Here is a 14,707-nt window from a genome sequence, read left to right as displayed (position 1 = left end):
CTGTGTGCGTGTGTTGCCCTTTCCTCGGTGCACTGAAGACCCTGTGTGGCCACAGAAACTCTTTTTGTTACATTTTTGCTAGAAATTGAGTAAGAAATTTGTGCCCATATTCTGGTCTTTCTGGCCCCTTGAAGTACCACAAGCACATTCTGCTCCTGCAGCCAGGGCAGGAGAAGCTGGAGTGCAACACCAGCAGCTCCCAGCTCCGAGCTCGTCCCTCCCATCCTGTGCTGGCAGAGATTCAGACCTTGCTGAGAAAGTCTGAGCTGGGAGCTGCGGTCGGGGCTGGGCTGGGCCCTGGGGGGCAGCGATGGGGAAGGAGGTGCTGCCTCTCAGCATGAGGGGCCTGTGGTGCCAGGGCCAGTCTGGCAAACAAGGAGCAGGGAGGGTGCAGCTTACGGGAAACTCCTTCCCTGGGGAGCACACGTGGCTGCTGCCCGCAGCGTTTCTGCCTAACCAGATGTTGGGAGGGGAAGAGGCTTCTCGTTAAGAAACTTAAGTGTAAGTAGTAGTTAAAAAAGCCAAGGGGCAGTGCAGAAGGAGCAGGCACAGTGAAGCATGTGCTGCTGCATGAGTGGGTGTAGTCCCATTATAAAGGGTCAGTTGAGAATGAGCTGCTTTTGAAGCTGTGTTGCATTGGCTGCAGTTTTTGAAAATCTGGATAAGGATTAAGGCTCGAGGGGGTAGATGTGGGTTCATGATGTCTGAAATACAAGCACTGATGTGCTGATGTCCTGCGTACAGGACTGTTGTTCAAAACAGGACTGGACTTAGTGTCATCTGAGAGGTTAGTGATTCAGCTGCTTCAGTCTTTTTCTGAAGTGTTTTCCAGAAACTTGCATAGTATCTGAGACCACTGAGCCCTTTAAATTGCATAGAAATTGCTTTCCCATCATAGGATCAACTTGAAATGGCACCACTGGCCAGGCACTGCAGTGGTGCAGAGCAGAACCTGTGTGCTGGTGCTGTGAAGACCCTTTTAAGCTCAGGCTGCTTTTTGTGTCCTTAGCCTTGTGCTGTGTGAGGCAGAGGACTGCTTGGCTGCTGTTCTGTCCTGTGCAAGATGGAAAGAGGCTTGTGTCTCTTTTTTTTTAACTGGTACATTATTTTTCTTCAGCTTTCCATGTTTTTGTGCATCCCTATAAAGGGACAAAATTAAGTCTCCTCTTCACCATTTTCTGCTTTGCAGAGTACAACCTCAAGCCAGGAGAGTCTCATGACTTCAGGTTAGTTGTCCTTCTGTGGCTCTCCAGAGCAGGTAAATACTTCACAGTGGCTATTTGTGGGATTTTGAGGATGGTCTGAGTAGGTGAATGGTTACAGTGGTAAAAAGTGTGGAAGAGAGATTGAGCTGGGACCTGTTCTACGGGGCCTACAAAAAATAGTTCCTGGAAGTTGTTGCTGGAGCTCTGTTGTCTGCACCATCCTGCCCCAGGGCTGATCCCAGCAGGCGGTGCCTAAGGGGGTGAAGGGCATAGAGAGGTTTTGAGGAGATGTAAGAGATGAAGTTGATTACAAATATTCCTGTCCCTACACTGGGCCATTCTTCTGGGACACAAAGGATTGCCAACCAAATCATAACAGGTAATAAACCAGCTTAAAAAAAAAAAGTTCAATTGCAGGTTACAGTGTGGCCCTCTCAGGCCATTGCAGCAGCAGAACCGAGGGGCAGAGCAACCAGCCCAGCCCCAGCCTCTGGGAAATGGAGGTAAATCACCAGACCTGCAGCAGCACCCTGTGCAAAAGGCTTCTCTCCTGGGGAACAGCTGAGTGCTCTGTGTGTTCCTGCTGCAGCTTCCCCCAGGGCAGAGCAAGGACAGTGGCCATTAGAGCCAGTTCCAGCTGGGTTCCTGGGCACAGCAGCACTGATCTGCCAAGTTTAGGGTTTAGCTCTCTTCCATTTCTTCCGCAAATTGATTCAAGTACCACTTAATTTAAATGGAGAATAAGGGTGCAGATTCAATGGCTGTGAAGTGACAGGCACTGGAGTGGGGGAGCTAAGGTGGAAATTGCAGCTTTCCCAGCCTGGGGTGTGAGGGAGGTCTCAGAGCAGTGGTTTGAATTATCTGAAAATAAAATGCAGGCTGCTGCAGCCCAACTAGAGCTCAGGCAGCTCAGCCTGTTCTGGAGGTGCTGGAGACAATATTCTCAGTTTCAGTACAGAGAGCTAGTGGATAACTGCTGTCTGGATTTCTTTTCCCTGATGCTCTAGCAGTGGGACCAAAAGCAGAGGAAAAGGATAGCAAAAAAACTAAACCAAAACCTTTTTTATCCTAAATTTGTGACTTCCATCCTTGCTAGCACTTCAAGCCTGTGTGGCTGAGCAGAACAAAGAGCTGGGCAGCCATGCAGCAGGAGGAAAAGTGAAATGTGAGATGTCTTGAAGCAATGATGGTCTGGTACATGACAGGAGAGTGGTGCAGGGAGCTGGCTCCCTGTGCTGGGGCAGCCTCCCTCTCTGAGGGAGAGGGTATATATATATATATTTATATTTGGCTTAAACGTACAGAGAAGGACACTGAAAAGCCAATTATGTAAAACTACAGCCACTCTTTGGACTGGGCTTGGTTGTGCAGGAGGAGCATTGAGGGCAGGCCACCTTCTCCACTCACCTGCAATAGCTGAGGGTGAGTGCAGGCAGCAGGGGCCATGGGACACGTGCCCTGCAGGAGAGTCTGCCTTGGAGGTTTCACTATTGCTCAGCTCTCCAGCCCTAAGGAAGAGCAAGGGAGGAAGTGGAGGACTGATGATGATGGAGTGGTTGGCCTCAGAATGCCATGTTACTCATAATGTGGTTGCATGCTGCTAATTAAGCTGGAATAATGTGAATGGCATAATTCAGTACAGCTCTAATTGACTTCTGATGGAGTTTGTGCAGAATGTCATGGGTGTTGTGGCAGGGTGTATCACTTGGGACAAACAGATCACTTCCTTAGGCTCCTTTTTAGGAGGAGAGCCACGGCTCAAATCCCTGACCTCATTTAAGACTGAGTTTGAAGGAGGGCTCTGTGGCAACAAAAAGTCTCGCTAGATATGAAGTTCTGGTGGCAGAGAGGGGTGGTGCCAGTGGAGAGATTTGCCTACAAGTGCAGGGAGGCTGCATTGTACAGCCAAAAGATGTGGGGCAGCCTCCACAAGCTTTGTGGGAGAAGCAAAGACTTGGTAGAGGAAAGAAAAAGAGAAAGGAAAAAAATACAACAAACTCTTGGAGCTGTGATCAAAGGAACTTCCTGCTTTTCATTCCCACTGTATCCAGGGAAACATCTCCCTGTGTTGCCTTATAAAGAAACAGCATTGCACAGGAGCTGAGCCCACCTTTCACTTTTCCTCCCCCAGACTCCTGGCACTGAGGCACCCCTGGTGCAGCAGCAAGGGAAGCATCTTTTCTCCTAGCCCAGGCTCTTCCCTTCTGGAATGTTTCGCTCAATTCTGAGCTGTCCCTGAGATTTGAGGGAACCCTGGCAAAACTTCCCAGCCCTGCAAGCTGCTGGATGGATGCAGCCTGCCCAGGCTGCCCCACAGCCAGCAGGCGTGTGTTGAAAGCTTGTTTCATTTCCTTCTGAGCACTTCCCCATGAGAGCTGAGAGGGCATGGGGGCTGCATGCACCCTGTCCGTGCTGCCAGGTCCATCCTGGATCAGAGCTGGCTCTTTCAGACCTCACTTCTGCCTCCCAGAGCTGGTGCAGGTGCAAAAAGCTCAGCTCTGGAGGAGAGACCAGCTCCAGCCTCAGGAGAGGCTCTCTGCTTGCCTAGGTATTAATGCTGTCACTAGGAATTGCAGCAGGCTTTGAAGCTGAGGTTATGGGCACAGCCAAAACAAGTTTTAATGAGGTAACACAGCCCAATTTGCTGTGCAGGCTTTTGATCCTGTGGGCTGTCGATGTGCTAGTACAGCTCACGGCTCGCCAGCTCATCATTTTCTGAAGCACGAGGCACCCGGCTGTCTTGCCCTGATGTGTCCTTGTGGGTAAGGCACGGATAAAGCTCTTGATCAGCTTTTGCTTGAAGCTCAGCTCACCATTTCCCTCTCACCTGCGACGTTTTTGGGAGGTGACTTCAAGGTCATGGCTTATGCTCCAGCGTGGATGTGCAGTTAAACTGCAGCAGGACCCCACACGGGGAAAGGTGCCGGGTTTGTGCTGCCTGGGTTTGTTCAGACCCTTGCTGTGAGGCTGGGGGGGATTTATCTGCGTGGGAATTTGGCTCAGAGGAGGGATGGCCAGCGCAGCTGCGCTAGAGGATAACACAGAGTGTCTCTGCAGTGTAGGAGGGAATTACAGCGGGAGTAAAGCCCCGCCTACCTCAGGGTCGTGCGCCAGCGCCGCTTCCTTGGGCAGGTGAGAAAACCAGAACTGCTTGAACAGAAAAGATGCTGGGGCCCAGCACTTGCCTTTGTGGTGCTGACTCGTGCAGGGCGGGCAGTCTCACTGCCACCATGGAAGTGTAAGGATAAGGATGGGACCAGCATTCCAGCGGCCAAGGACGTGTCAGCATGTGCAGCGTGCCTGCAGGACTGGTCCTCTCCCTGGGTATAGCATGGCCCTAAACACAGCATAGCTTCAGAGGGACACCGAGGAAGAGCCAAGCCTGGCAACGCATCCCCATGAAGGGACCTGACAGGTTTGCTTTGGGCAGAGGATGAAAGGGGATTAGGGAGAAGATCACAGAGGGAAACCATATAGCTTCTCTGTGGCTCCTCTCCCATAATCTGGGAGCAAAGAGATATGGGATGGGGAGAGAAAGCAGGCACCCATTCCAAGGACGTGGGGCATGGCAGGGGCAGAGCTTTGTCCAGGATTATCATGCAGGATCATTTCAAAACGGTTTCTTTCCAACCCAAGATTTCAATGTCCTGATCCCCTGAGTGGACAGGGCAGTTGTTCTCTGCTCTGCTGTCCAGGATCTGGCAGATCAGTTCCCCAGAATCTTCCCTCTGCATTCCCCTGGCACCTCTATGAGCTGTGCTAGCGGATGCCTGCTCTCCGTGGGGCTTCAGTACCTATGGCTTGCCCAGCAGGAGAGGCTGCTTCATGACCTTGCAACGAACTATTAAAAGCAACAAGATGATTAAAATAAATTGTCATGGGACATTCACTCCAAACAGAAAGCATGAGCTGGATTCTGTCATTTCCCAGGAAAGTTAATCTGTGTTTGCAGGCTGCCATGAAATTGGGAGGCACTCAGACAGTGCTGGTGGGAGGCTCCCCCAACTAATTTCTCTACTGGCAAAGGTGTGTGGGGGCAGCAGCACTGCTGTGGGCAGCTGGCTCCATTTTCCCCTGTCAAACAAAGCCTTTTCCTGGCCACCGGGGTGGAATAAGCAAACACCTCCCAGCAGGCGCTGTGGTGGGAAGAGCTGGGTCTGGAATTGCCCGTGCTCTGCTCCTGGCCACTGCAGGGCCTTGTGTGCTGCAGAAGGGTGAGAGGGGCTTGGGTGGGAGCCCATGGGGCACCTCTTGGTCACTGTCCCACTTGCTGGGACATCCCACCGAGGCAGAGAGCGTTCCCTGTGAACTGTAGTGAGCTAGTTGGACTTTCATCCAGCCAGAAGAGCCCACAGCTCCTTTCTCCACTTAGTTTCCTCCAGCACAGATCAGAGAGAGATTCCTTGAGACTCCTCCAGCTGATCCCAGCAACTCTCCCACCTGCCCAACAGGGACCCTACCTCTATGCACACAGGTAACCCCACTAGTATTGCTGGAAATGAGGCCCTTAGGCTCCTGTTTAAGATGGGGTAAATCGATTGCCTCTGCCCAGGTACCTTTGCTGGGGAGGATCACAGACACTCAGTCCCAGGTTTCCCAGCCCTGTGTCCTCCTCACACTGCTGGGGATGTGTCTGCTGTGACTAGGGCTGACCTCTCCTGTTTGAGTTGCTGGGTGAGAGTGAACCAAGCAGCAGAGATGGGTTGCACAGGCAGCAAAATTTTGCTCTGACATAATTTGTTCCCTTTACCTGCTTAGCTTTTGGATTTTGCCTTTTCTTTCTCTGTTGCAACTGGCACAGCCCTTCTTGCTAACCTGGGCAGTTACTGTGCCAGGACAGGGATTGCTCCCACGTGGTTTTGATGCTACTGTTTTCTGGTTTTCTTGAGCAGTGGATAGATAAAATGTTTATCCTCTCCCTCTCCCTCTCCCTCTCCCTCTCCCTCTCCCCTCCTCCAAATCCTTTGATGCCAAGAGTCAGTCACAGCACAACATTTCACAGAAAATAAGTGCTCATGGCAATTCCTGCTCTGCAATTTAAACGTCTGTCCTCTAAAAAAAGAAGTAGAATTTGGGGACCTGAAGATCTGGTAGGATCCCACTGCTAAATTACTGCCTTAGAGGATGACATGGAAAGTGTGGCTGGAGAATACCAGCAGTGACTGATGGACTGGGATGCATTTAAAAATTAAGTACCTCAGAGAACTAATGAAGAATGGCTTCAGCTGAAGAAATTTCTCGTGGGTTGAAAGCTGGAGGAAAGAGATGAATTATCAGCGATCCAGCAGGTGAAAGGGGCTGCCTTATTTATTTCCGAAGCACAGCGAGACTCGATGTCTACTTACCTGTGTTGATTATGAGCCCCGCTGAGCTTGATTATAATTCGCTCTCCGGGGCGAGCGTGCTGTGCTGGCGGCAGGGAGGAAGTGCAAAAGGAATTTGTCTGTGCCAGGATGAAATGTGATTATTGGCTGCACGCTGCAGCAGGGGCTTGTTTCTGGGGGTTGGGCATCCCACACCTCTCAGGTATCCTGTGAGTGCTAAAGCACTAGAAGGAAGTTTATGTTTTTAGGCCTGTTTCTGACTGGTTGGTGCCATGACACCTTAGCTGGCACTCGGTCACAGCACAGAGCTGGTAGTGTGAGGTGATCTCTGAAACAAAGCAACAGCTGGGTAATAGCTTTATATGAAAGGGAGAGCTTTGCTATAACCTAATTCTAAAGCAGCTGCTCCACAGCCATGGAGGAGCTGGAAACTGCTTTAACAGTGGTTTCAGAGAGCTCAAGAGCAGTTTATGAACGGGATTACCTGGCGTGATGTCTGTGCCAGCAGATTTCTGGGCTCAGTGACAGGGGACAGCCATGGGCAGCCTGAGCAGGGAATCTGGAGATGCTGCAGAGGGATTTGGGGTACACTGCAGAGACCTCAATGGGTTGTGGGGAAGAAAAGGGCTGAACAGAGGCAGGGCAGCATGCCCTTGGCTTGTAGGCTCACACTCTGGTAGTTCTGGGAGCCGTCAATGAGGCTTTGGCAATGGAGGGGTGAGTTCGTTCCTGCTCACAATCTAAACCTCTGGCTCTCATTTCTCTTCCTCTCCCTTCCCCTACTAATGTCTCCCAAGGGAAAGTTCCTGCTGCAGTAAAGGGGAGGAAAAGACAAATCACAAAGGCAGAGGGCTGGGGGATGCTGGGCGGGTGGGGAAGCAATTCCGAGGGGCCGGTCTGCTGGAGCAGACTCAGGAATGCTGGAGAGGGAGTGGCAGTGGGGACAATGGAAAATGGATATTCAAGGGAGAAAAAGATTTTTAAAATCAGTGTAAGCAGGTCCAGGAGATAAAACTGCAGTCACTTCTCTAGAATGACATGGTTATAGACTCATACCACAATTACATTTATTTGGGTGCCCTACCTGTGCATTCTCACTGCTGAAGAATGCACTCAGACTGCTTCCAGCTTTTCCATCTATCGTAAATTGCTGGAATTTATAGCACTTACTTGGAAAACTGCGGTGATTTCTCCATTCCATATTTAACCCATGTCACCCAAACCACCTAAACTCCATCTGAATGCAAGTTGTATGAAGGAAAGTGGTATTAATAAAGTCAGAGGCAAGTCTCTGGAGGGAGTGGCCAGCATGCAATGGTAATCCTGAGTCACACAGTCGATTTCTGGGTCAGCCAGACCCTACAGCACAGGGCTGGTATCCCCAGCCAGCTCCTGTGTCACTCAGGCAGGGATTTCCACCACGGTTTTATCATCAGCTTTGCAGGGCTGTGGATATCCCTTTCTGAATTTTGCATGGGCTGGTAACGTTTCATTTTGATTTGAATCTCTAGGCCTGATCAAATGGCTGTTCAGCAGACAGGAATAGGAGAAGGGGCTGGAAAACAAACATGACTAAATATGGCTGTGTTTCTGGTTGCTACAGACTGCAGGATTAGTGGCCCCTTCTTGCCAGCAGCCACAGCTGAAGTTCCCAAGGTTTGAGGATCACCGAGGGGAGCTATAGCCCAGTCCTCTCTCTGCATTTTAAAATTATTTATTTGTTTATTTATTTTAATTTTTTTTTGTTTTCCACAGAGAAATCTGCAAGCTATTGTGTGGGCTAGCAAACTTGGCACCCTCCAGCTGCCTATAAAATAGCATTAGGCGTTTATATTTCCTGTAGTGGATTATGTGTTGTCTGGATTTCAGATGATTCTGGGTGAGAGGCTTAATCTTTTTTTTTTGTTTTGTTTTTTTTTTGGGGGGGGGCTACAAATTGCATTTGAAATAATTTAATCTTCTTGGAGATAGCACTGGCAATCAGCAGATGGATGTGTTTTGAGACAGATGTAGGCAGCTTCCCTGCCTGCGACTTGCAGAACTGCTCCAGCCCCGTGTGCAGGCACCGAGTCCTCGCCTTATCCACAAGCACATCAATAACCTCATTGATTGCAATGATATTTCTCATGCTTAAAGTTAAGCAAGTGCTGAAATGTCACGCTGAATCACAAGCGAGGGATTTCTTTGCACTCTCTCAGAATCTGTTCTCTTGACCCAGCTGGCTCCATGTACCCACACACATCGGGAGTTTATCTGAAATCTTAGTATCCATGCAGATGTAGCATTCATGGGGGATTTTCTTTTCAAACTGGAGGTTGACTTACTTTGAAAATATCCTCTTGGCTTGTATACAGAGTATTTATTGTGCTTTACCACTGTTTTCTAATTTGTATCTGAAGCCAAAGAGGCAGTAACTATTTTTAGAGTGGAGAAGTCACACTGAAAAAAAAAAAAAAAAAGGTATGTTTTCAAATCTTATTTGAAATCTGAGCTGCATCAGCAGCAAATAGCATTGTGAAAGAGTAAAATCAGATTGCAAGTGCTTATTGGTACAATGTTAACATAAATTCACAGAGCGTTTTTTTACACGAAGGAAAATCCATCATCTTTTACTGCAAATGTACAAACTCAGGGCACGATTTTTGAGTTGTGTTTATGTGAGCGAGTTGAGTCTCACAGTCCCTGTGATGCGAATGCTGCACTGCTGGGTAGCCAGCAGGTGGAGTCATCTATAATGGATGTGCTGTGGTCTGGAAAGTTGAGTAAGTACGCGACGGGACACGTGGAAATTTTAGTTGGAAGTTGAGACCAAGGAAAATATAAGCAATGGAACTGGAAAACTGTGAGCGTGGCAGATACAAAGAGCTAAAACTTTAGCAGCTGCAGAGGAGGGACCTGCAAAATGTTTGGAATAGTGAAAAGCTGGAGCAGTCCTGGAAACACTTCTGTGGCTTGGATCCCGAGGCGTAATTCATGCTGTTGTAATTTGCACAGATGGCGGATGTCTCAAGGGAAGGCTTGAACAGCTGGGAAACATCAGGGTGTGGGCCAGCTTCAACCACACACCCTTTCTTTATCCCTGAATCAGTCACAAGTGAAAGGTGATACTGAGATCTCTGCAGAAAATACCTGCAAGCTATTCTCTGTGCTGGGAGATGAGTGTGGCTCCTCTAGGACGATGAGTCCTGCTAAGGACTAGCTTAATTTGGCATTTTTGGTGTAAGAAGGCACTTTCAGAAGCTTTTCAATACCAATTAGGGAGGAAGAATCAGCCTCAACTCCAGAGATCAGCCATGTAGTAAACTGAGTTGTAGCTAAGGGCTCTAATAAACAGGCTGCTTCACTGAAAATGAACAGGAGTTATGTGATAACCCCCATTCCTTGCCCCCTGTTCCGTTCCACGATGTGTCCAGCCACCACAGAGAATGTTTTGCTTTGTCCTTTGCTCTATCTCCCTGTTACACCAGGAATGAACATTGCCTCCAGCGGGGCATTTGCCCTTCTCAAGCTGTGCATGTGGCCTCCAGCCTATTTGGAAATGCGCAGTTGCAAATAATGATTGGTACTCTCTCTTTGTCTGTGGCCCGTGTAAGCCGAATATGTCAGGCTGCTACAGACTCGTGTCTGAGAGAGGAGAGGGTGCCACAGCCCTGAGGTGCTTGAGAGACACAGTCACAGATGTGCAGCCAGGCCACTGGGGGACTGTATCAACAGCAGCCACTGCTGGCCCCTTGATGTGGACTCCAGCCTTCAGCAACCTCTGGTTCACTCACGACAGGCAGCCATGGGGGATAAGTGCCAGGTCTTTCCCAAGTACTGGGTCTCTGGCATCCAGTGGGTAGGGGAGAGCTAATGAGGTTTTTTTCCTTCTGGTTTGTGTCCCTATGAAGAGAGGTACCCTCTGGTACCTCTGTGGCTCACACTGTTTATCTTGGTCATTATCTCGGTCTTTATCCAGTCAGCCCTGCCATCTCAACAGGAAAACAAGAGATCTTTCATCTCCCAGATGTGCTCTTCACATACCTTTCTGCTATTACATGTTTTTAGGATACAGAGGGATGCCATTTCATGTTAGAAGTGCTGAAGGATCTACTTTATTTCCCATCCCCCCAGGCATAAGTGGCGCAGGCAGATGGCATTTTTATACTAATTGCATCCACGTAGGTAACTGCATCTGTTCTGCAGGTGCCACCCTGCTTTAGCAGCACTGGGACACCTGAAGTGCCACACCTGCTGTGCAGCCTGATGCCCCACAGAACCACAGACCAAGCAAACAGCAACCATAAATGTGCTGCAGGAAACAGGAAAATGAGTCAAGAAGGTTTTGCTCTGAGCTCTCTGGTGGATTCCCAGCTGCTGACACTGCTGCCTTGCTGGAGTGCCAGGTGCTTGGAGGCGTTTCCTGAAGCCAGGTGTCCTCATTTCAAGAGGTGGCACTGGGAAAAGAGAGGGTGCATTGTGAGTGCTGGCCCAGTGACTGACAGCTGCCAGCACCTTTGCGTCACAGTGACATATTGATGTTGGCGTTGTGCCGCTGCTTGGGCACTGGCATCCTCCTGGCACACGGTTTGGGCCAGGTGACAAGGTCTTTGGATTTTGCTGACTTAGGTTATGTATTATATTTTCAACTGTGTACTAACTGGTTACAAGAAAAGGCAGCTTCTGATAGTAAAATTTTGTAGCAAATTGCTGGCCTGAGATAAGGATGAAGAAACCTTTATGCACACTAGTTACTACTGAAAGCTTCATCGCCGCTTCCTGCGAAACCAGGACCAAAGTCCAGGCTGAAACTCTGCCTTGGCAGCAGTTCATCACCTGTGGGAGTACTGCTGTGAGGAGGAAGAGCATTTGGCTTCAGAGGTTTGTCTGACTGGACAGAAACAGCAGGAATGAGCAGGGTTGGGCAAGGCACTAGAACCCACCTGACCCACTTAGCAGAGAGACAAAATCCTCCATGAAGGAGAGGAACAAAGCTGCTGGAGGCTGAAAGGGCAAGAGAGAGCTGGTCAGCAAGGTGAGATATGGTGTGTAGATGATGGAAGCAGCAAGAAACAGTTCTCAGCTGTGGTGGTAGAGAGAAGACATTCGCTTTGAAGTTTCTCGGAATGATTTCTATACCTTTGAGCCAAAGGCTAATCACTGAGTTTGTGCCTCTCTTCATGTCTGTACCTTAGAACCTTAATGAGCCACTGCCTCTGTTCCATTCAAGCACCTTCTGGGACCCAGCCCTTTGTACTTCCATTTCACACCAGGCATCCTGATGCCACCTGATTTCCAGCCCAGTGGGAGCACCAGCACATGTTTCTCCAAGGAATCTCTGCAGAAGGTATCCTTCTGGGGGGAGGAAACCACCACAATTTTATTCTAAAATTACATTAATCTGTTCAGGAAAGATATACTCTTCATGCCAACTTCTGGGAGCTCTCTGCAAGGAGAACATATCTTAGGATTGCCTCTCTTTGATCTGTCAAAGACAAAGTTCTAGTAAGTGCTCTGCAAACTTGCCCATGAAATCACAGCATATAGGAGCCTTTGGCAAGAGTGCTTTGCAGCAGTGGAAGGGTTAAGAGCAGAGTCAGCTGTCTGTTTAGTATGTCTCAGATGTCACATACAAATACCTAAAAGGCAGCTGGGTTGTGTGAAAGGAAATCAATGGATTAAGATTGTGTCTAAGCTCAAAAGCTTTTTTGTGACTTCAGGAATGCCTCATATCCCATCTGTTAAATGGAGATAATACCTATCCCACAAACATACCATGAAGATAAATTAATTAATCATCTTATTTTAAGAGGAAATTGAAAGATCTGGATAAATGGTAGTATATAGTAACACAGCAGTAGTGTCAGAAAGATCACAATGGCACAGAGCATGGCGGTGGCAGCTGCAGGCCACTTTGGCAGGAAGGCACAGGACCCCTCTCAGCTCTTCTCCCCTGCACCATAACTCAGGATGCTCTGTGGTGGTCCCAGCTCCTCCCCTGGCAGACTGCATACCACAGCCAGTTGAAAATGCCTCACCCAGGTATGTGCCTATGGCACTGCCAGCTGTGCCAGGAGCTGCTCTGCAGCACAGACCATGTACAAACAGGATGCGAGGGAGAACTGCTCTGCAGCAGCTTTGACACCTGCATGGCAGGAGATGGTAGAAATGGGGTTAGGAGAAGGGGAAGAGAAAAATGGAAGCTGGGCACAATAAGGCAACTCCTTTCTTTGATATCCCCAAGGGAAGTGTCAGACAGACACTCAGTTACCACAGTGAGAGGAGTGCTCCCAAGATTTCTCTCCAAACTGTTTATTCCTAACTTGTCTGAAGGTTGAAGCCTTCTGCAGCTCCTCACAGGCAATACCTTAACCTAGACCATTCATGTAGAATCCCTCGTCAAAATTAGGGGAGAAAGAGAAATATAGAAATGCTGCTTTTCTCTGGATGAGCAGCATCCCAGTCATGAGAATTTCAGCTTCTTTCCAAGCCAAGAATGGACTGAACACGTTCCTTCAGTGTTGTTTGACAGTCTGGCTCATTTTATCAAACCCAGTCAAGATGAATGAGACATGTGTTTACCCTTGGTGGGTGAGCAGACAAAAGCTGCATGTAATTGTCTTCTGGGTGCCTGCCACTCCATGGGGATTTGCAATCATTTTGAAAAAAAGAGATTTCCCCTGTCACTGGAGGAGACAAGCTGGCACCTCAGCAGAAAACATAACACTTAAAATAGCTTTCAACGTGGCCTTGAGAACTATTTTTGGATGAGGAAAAATGTGGTGTAAGGGAAGACTGGAATCATGTATGGTAACTGTCACTCAAAACGAAAGGCTCTATAATTTCATGAAGATCAACAGATGTAGCACATACAGGGAATATGGAACACTAAGATAATCTAACCGGTCCCCAAGCTTTGTTACACATGGTGATATTCAGGAAGTCAAGAAAGGCTTCCTCACACCGACCAACTCCATTTTTAGTTTCTTCCCTTTTCTCCAAATTGTTGGCAGGCAGGAGTGTCATTCTCATCCCATAATCAAGCCAACTACAGATTTGTATTATGATCTTTGGATTAGTTCTCCATCAAGTTGCCATGGCTTCCAGACTACGTTCAGGACAACACAGGCTGCCTATGCCTTCCTCATTCTAGAGCAGATATTGTCCACAGTGCTACCAGATAGCAGCTGAAAAATAAAATCAACTTTATGTTTTGGTTGAGGATCCCAGATTTGTTCCTCAAGATCAAAAACGTGGAGACACACAAAAGGGCTGACGAACAGGCTTTGGGTTCTTGTAGACTGGTGTCTCCATCTGGTTGGAAGTCATATGCAGCAGAAAAAATGAGGAGATATATTTATATGTATATAAGTGCAGGAGAAACCCACGGAGGCCATTAGGGACAGGAGAGCCGTGCAGCCCCTTTCTCAAGAAATGAGATGTGCTCTGGGGCTGGGAGGTGAGCTCTGGAGTGAGGTGCAGGGCGGAGGCCTGGGAAAGGCCGGGAAGAACACAATGCCCGAGTGGTGCGAGGCTGCGCTGAGCGGGGATACGGGCAGGGAGCTGGGCACCACATCCCCTGCTGCTGGATCCTCCTGGAGCGGAGGCCAAACCGGTACCCATCACCCTCAGTTCTTTATGGAAGCGCTGCGGAAACCTCACGCCGAGAGGCAACTCCGCGCCAGCGGGGTCGGGATCCAGCCAGCCCGTGAGGAGATGAGGAGAGACCCGGCTCTGCCCGAGGGCTGGGTGCCCGCACTGCCACGGCCAACGTGACCGCCGCAGCCCCGCCGGGGGTCCCGCACCACCGGGGCCCCCAGAGGGCGGCCGCGGCGCGGCCGGGCTGGGCGCAGCCCCGCAGCCGAGCGCGGCGCGGCCGGGCCGGGCGGCCGGGCCGAGCGGCCATTTCCCGCCGCGCCGTGCGGCTCCGCGGCGCCCGGAGCCCCGCGCCGGCCCCGCCCCGCCCCGCGCCCCGCCCGCCCGCCCCGCCCGGCGCCGCCGAAGGTTTCCGAGCGGGGGTCGCGCTGCTCCGCCGGCGTTTCCGGAGATTGCCGAGGGGCTCCGGCCCCTCCCCAGCCGCCGCCGAGCCCGTGACCGAGGCGCTCCGGTGGGTCGGAGCCCGGCGCGCCCGCTGCTGCTCCGGTCGCGGCGCGGGGCTCGCCGCCCTCCTCCTTCTCCTCCTGCTGCTCCCGCTCCTCC

Source organism: Lonchura striata, chromosome 1A (genome assembly GCF_050655825.1).
Source record: "Lonchura striata isolate lonStrDom1 chromosome 1A, ASM5065582v1, whole genome shotgun sequence".
Classification (NCBI taxonomy): Eukaryota; Metazoa; Chordata; class Aves; order Passeriformes; family Estrildidae; genus Lonchura; species Lonchura striata.
This window is presented reverse-complemented; position numbering follows the sequence as displayed.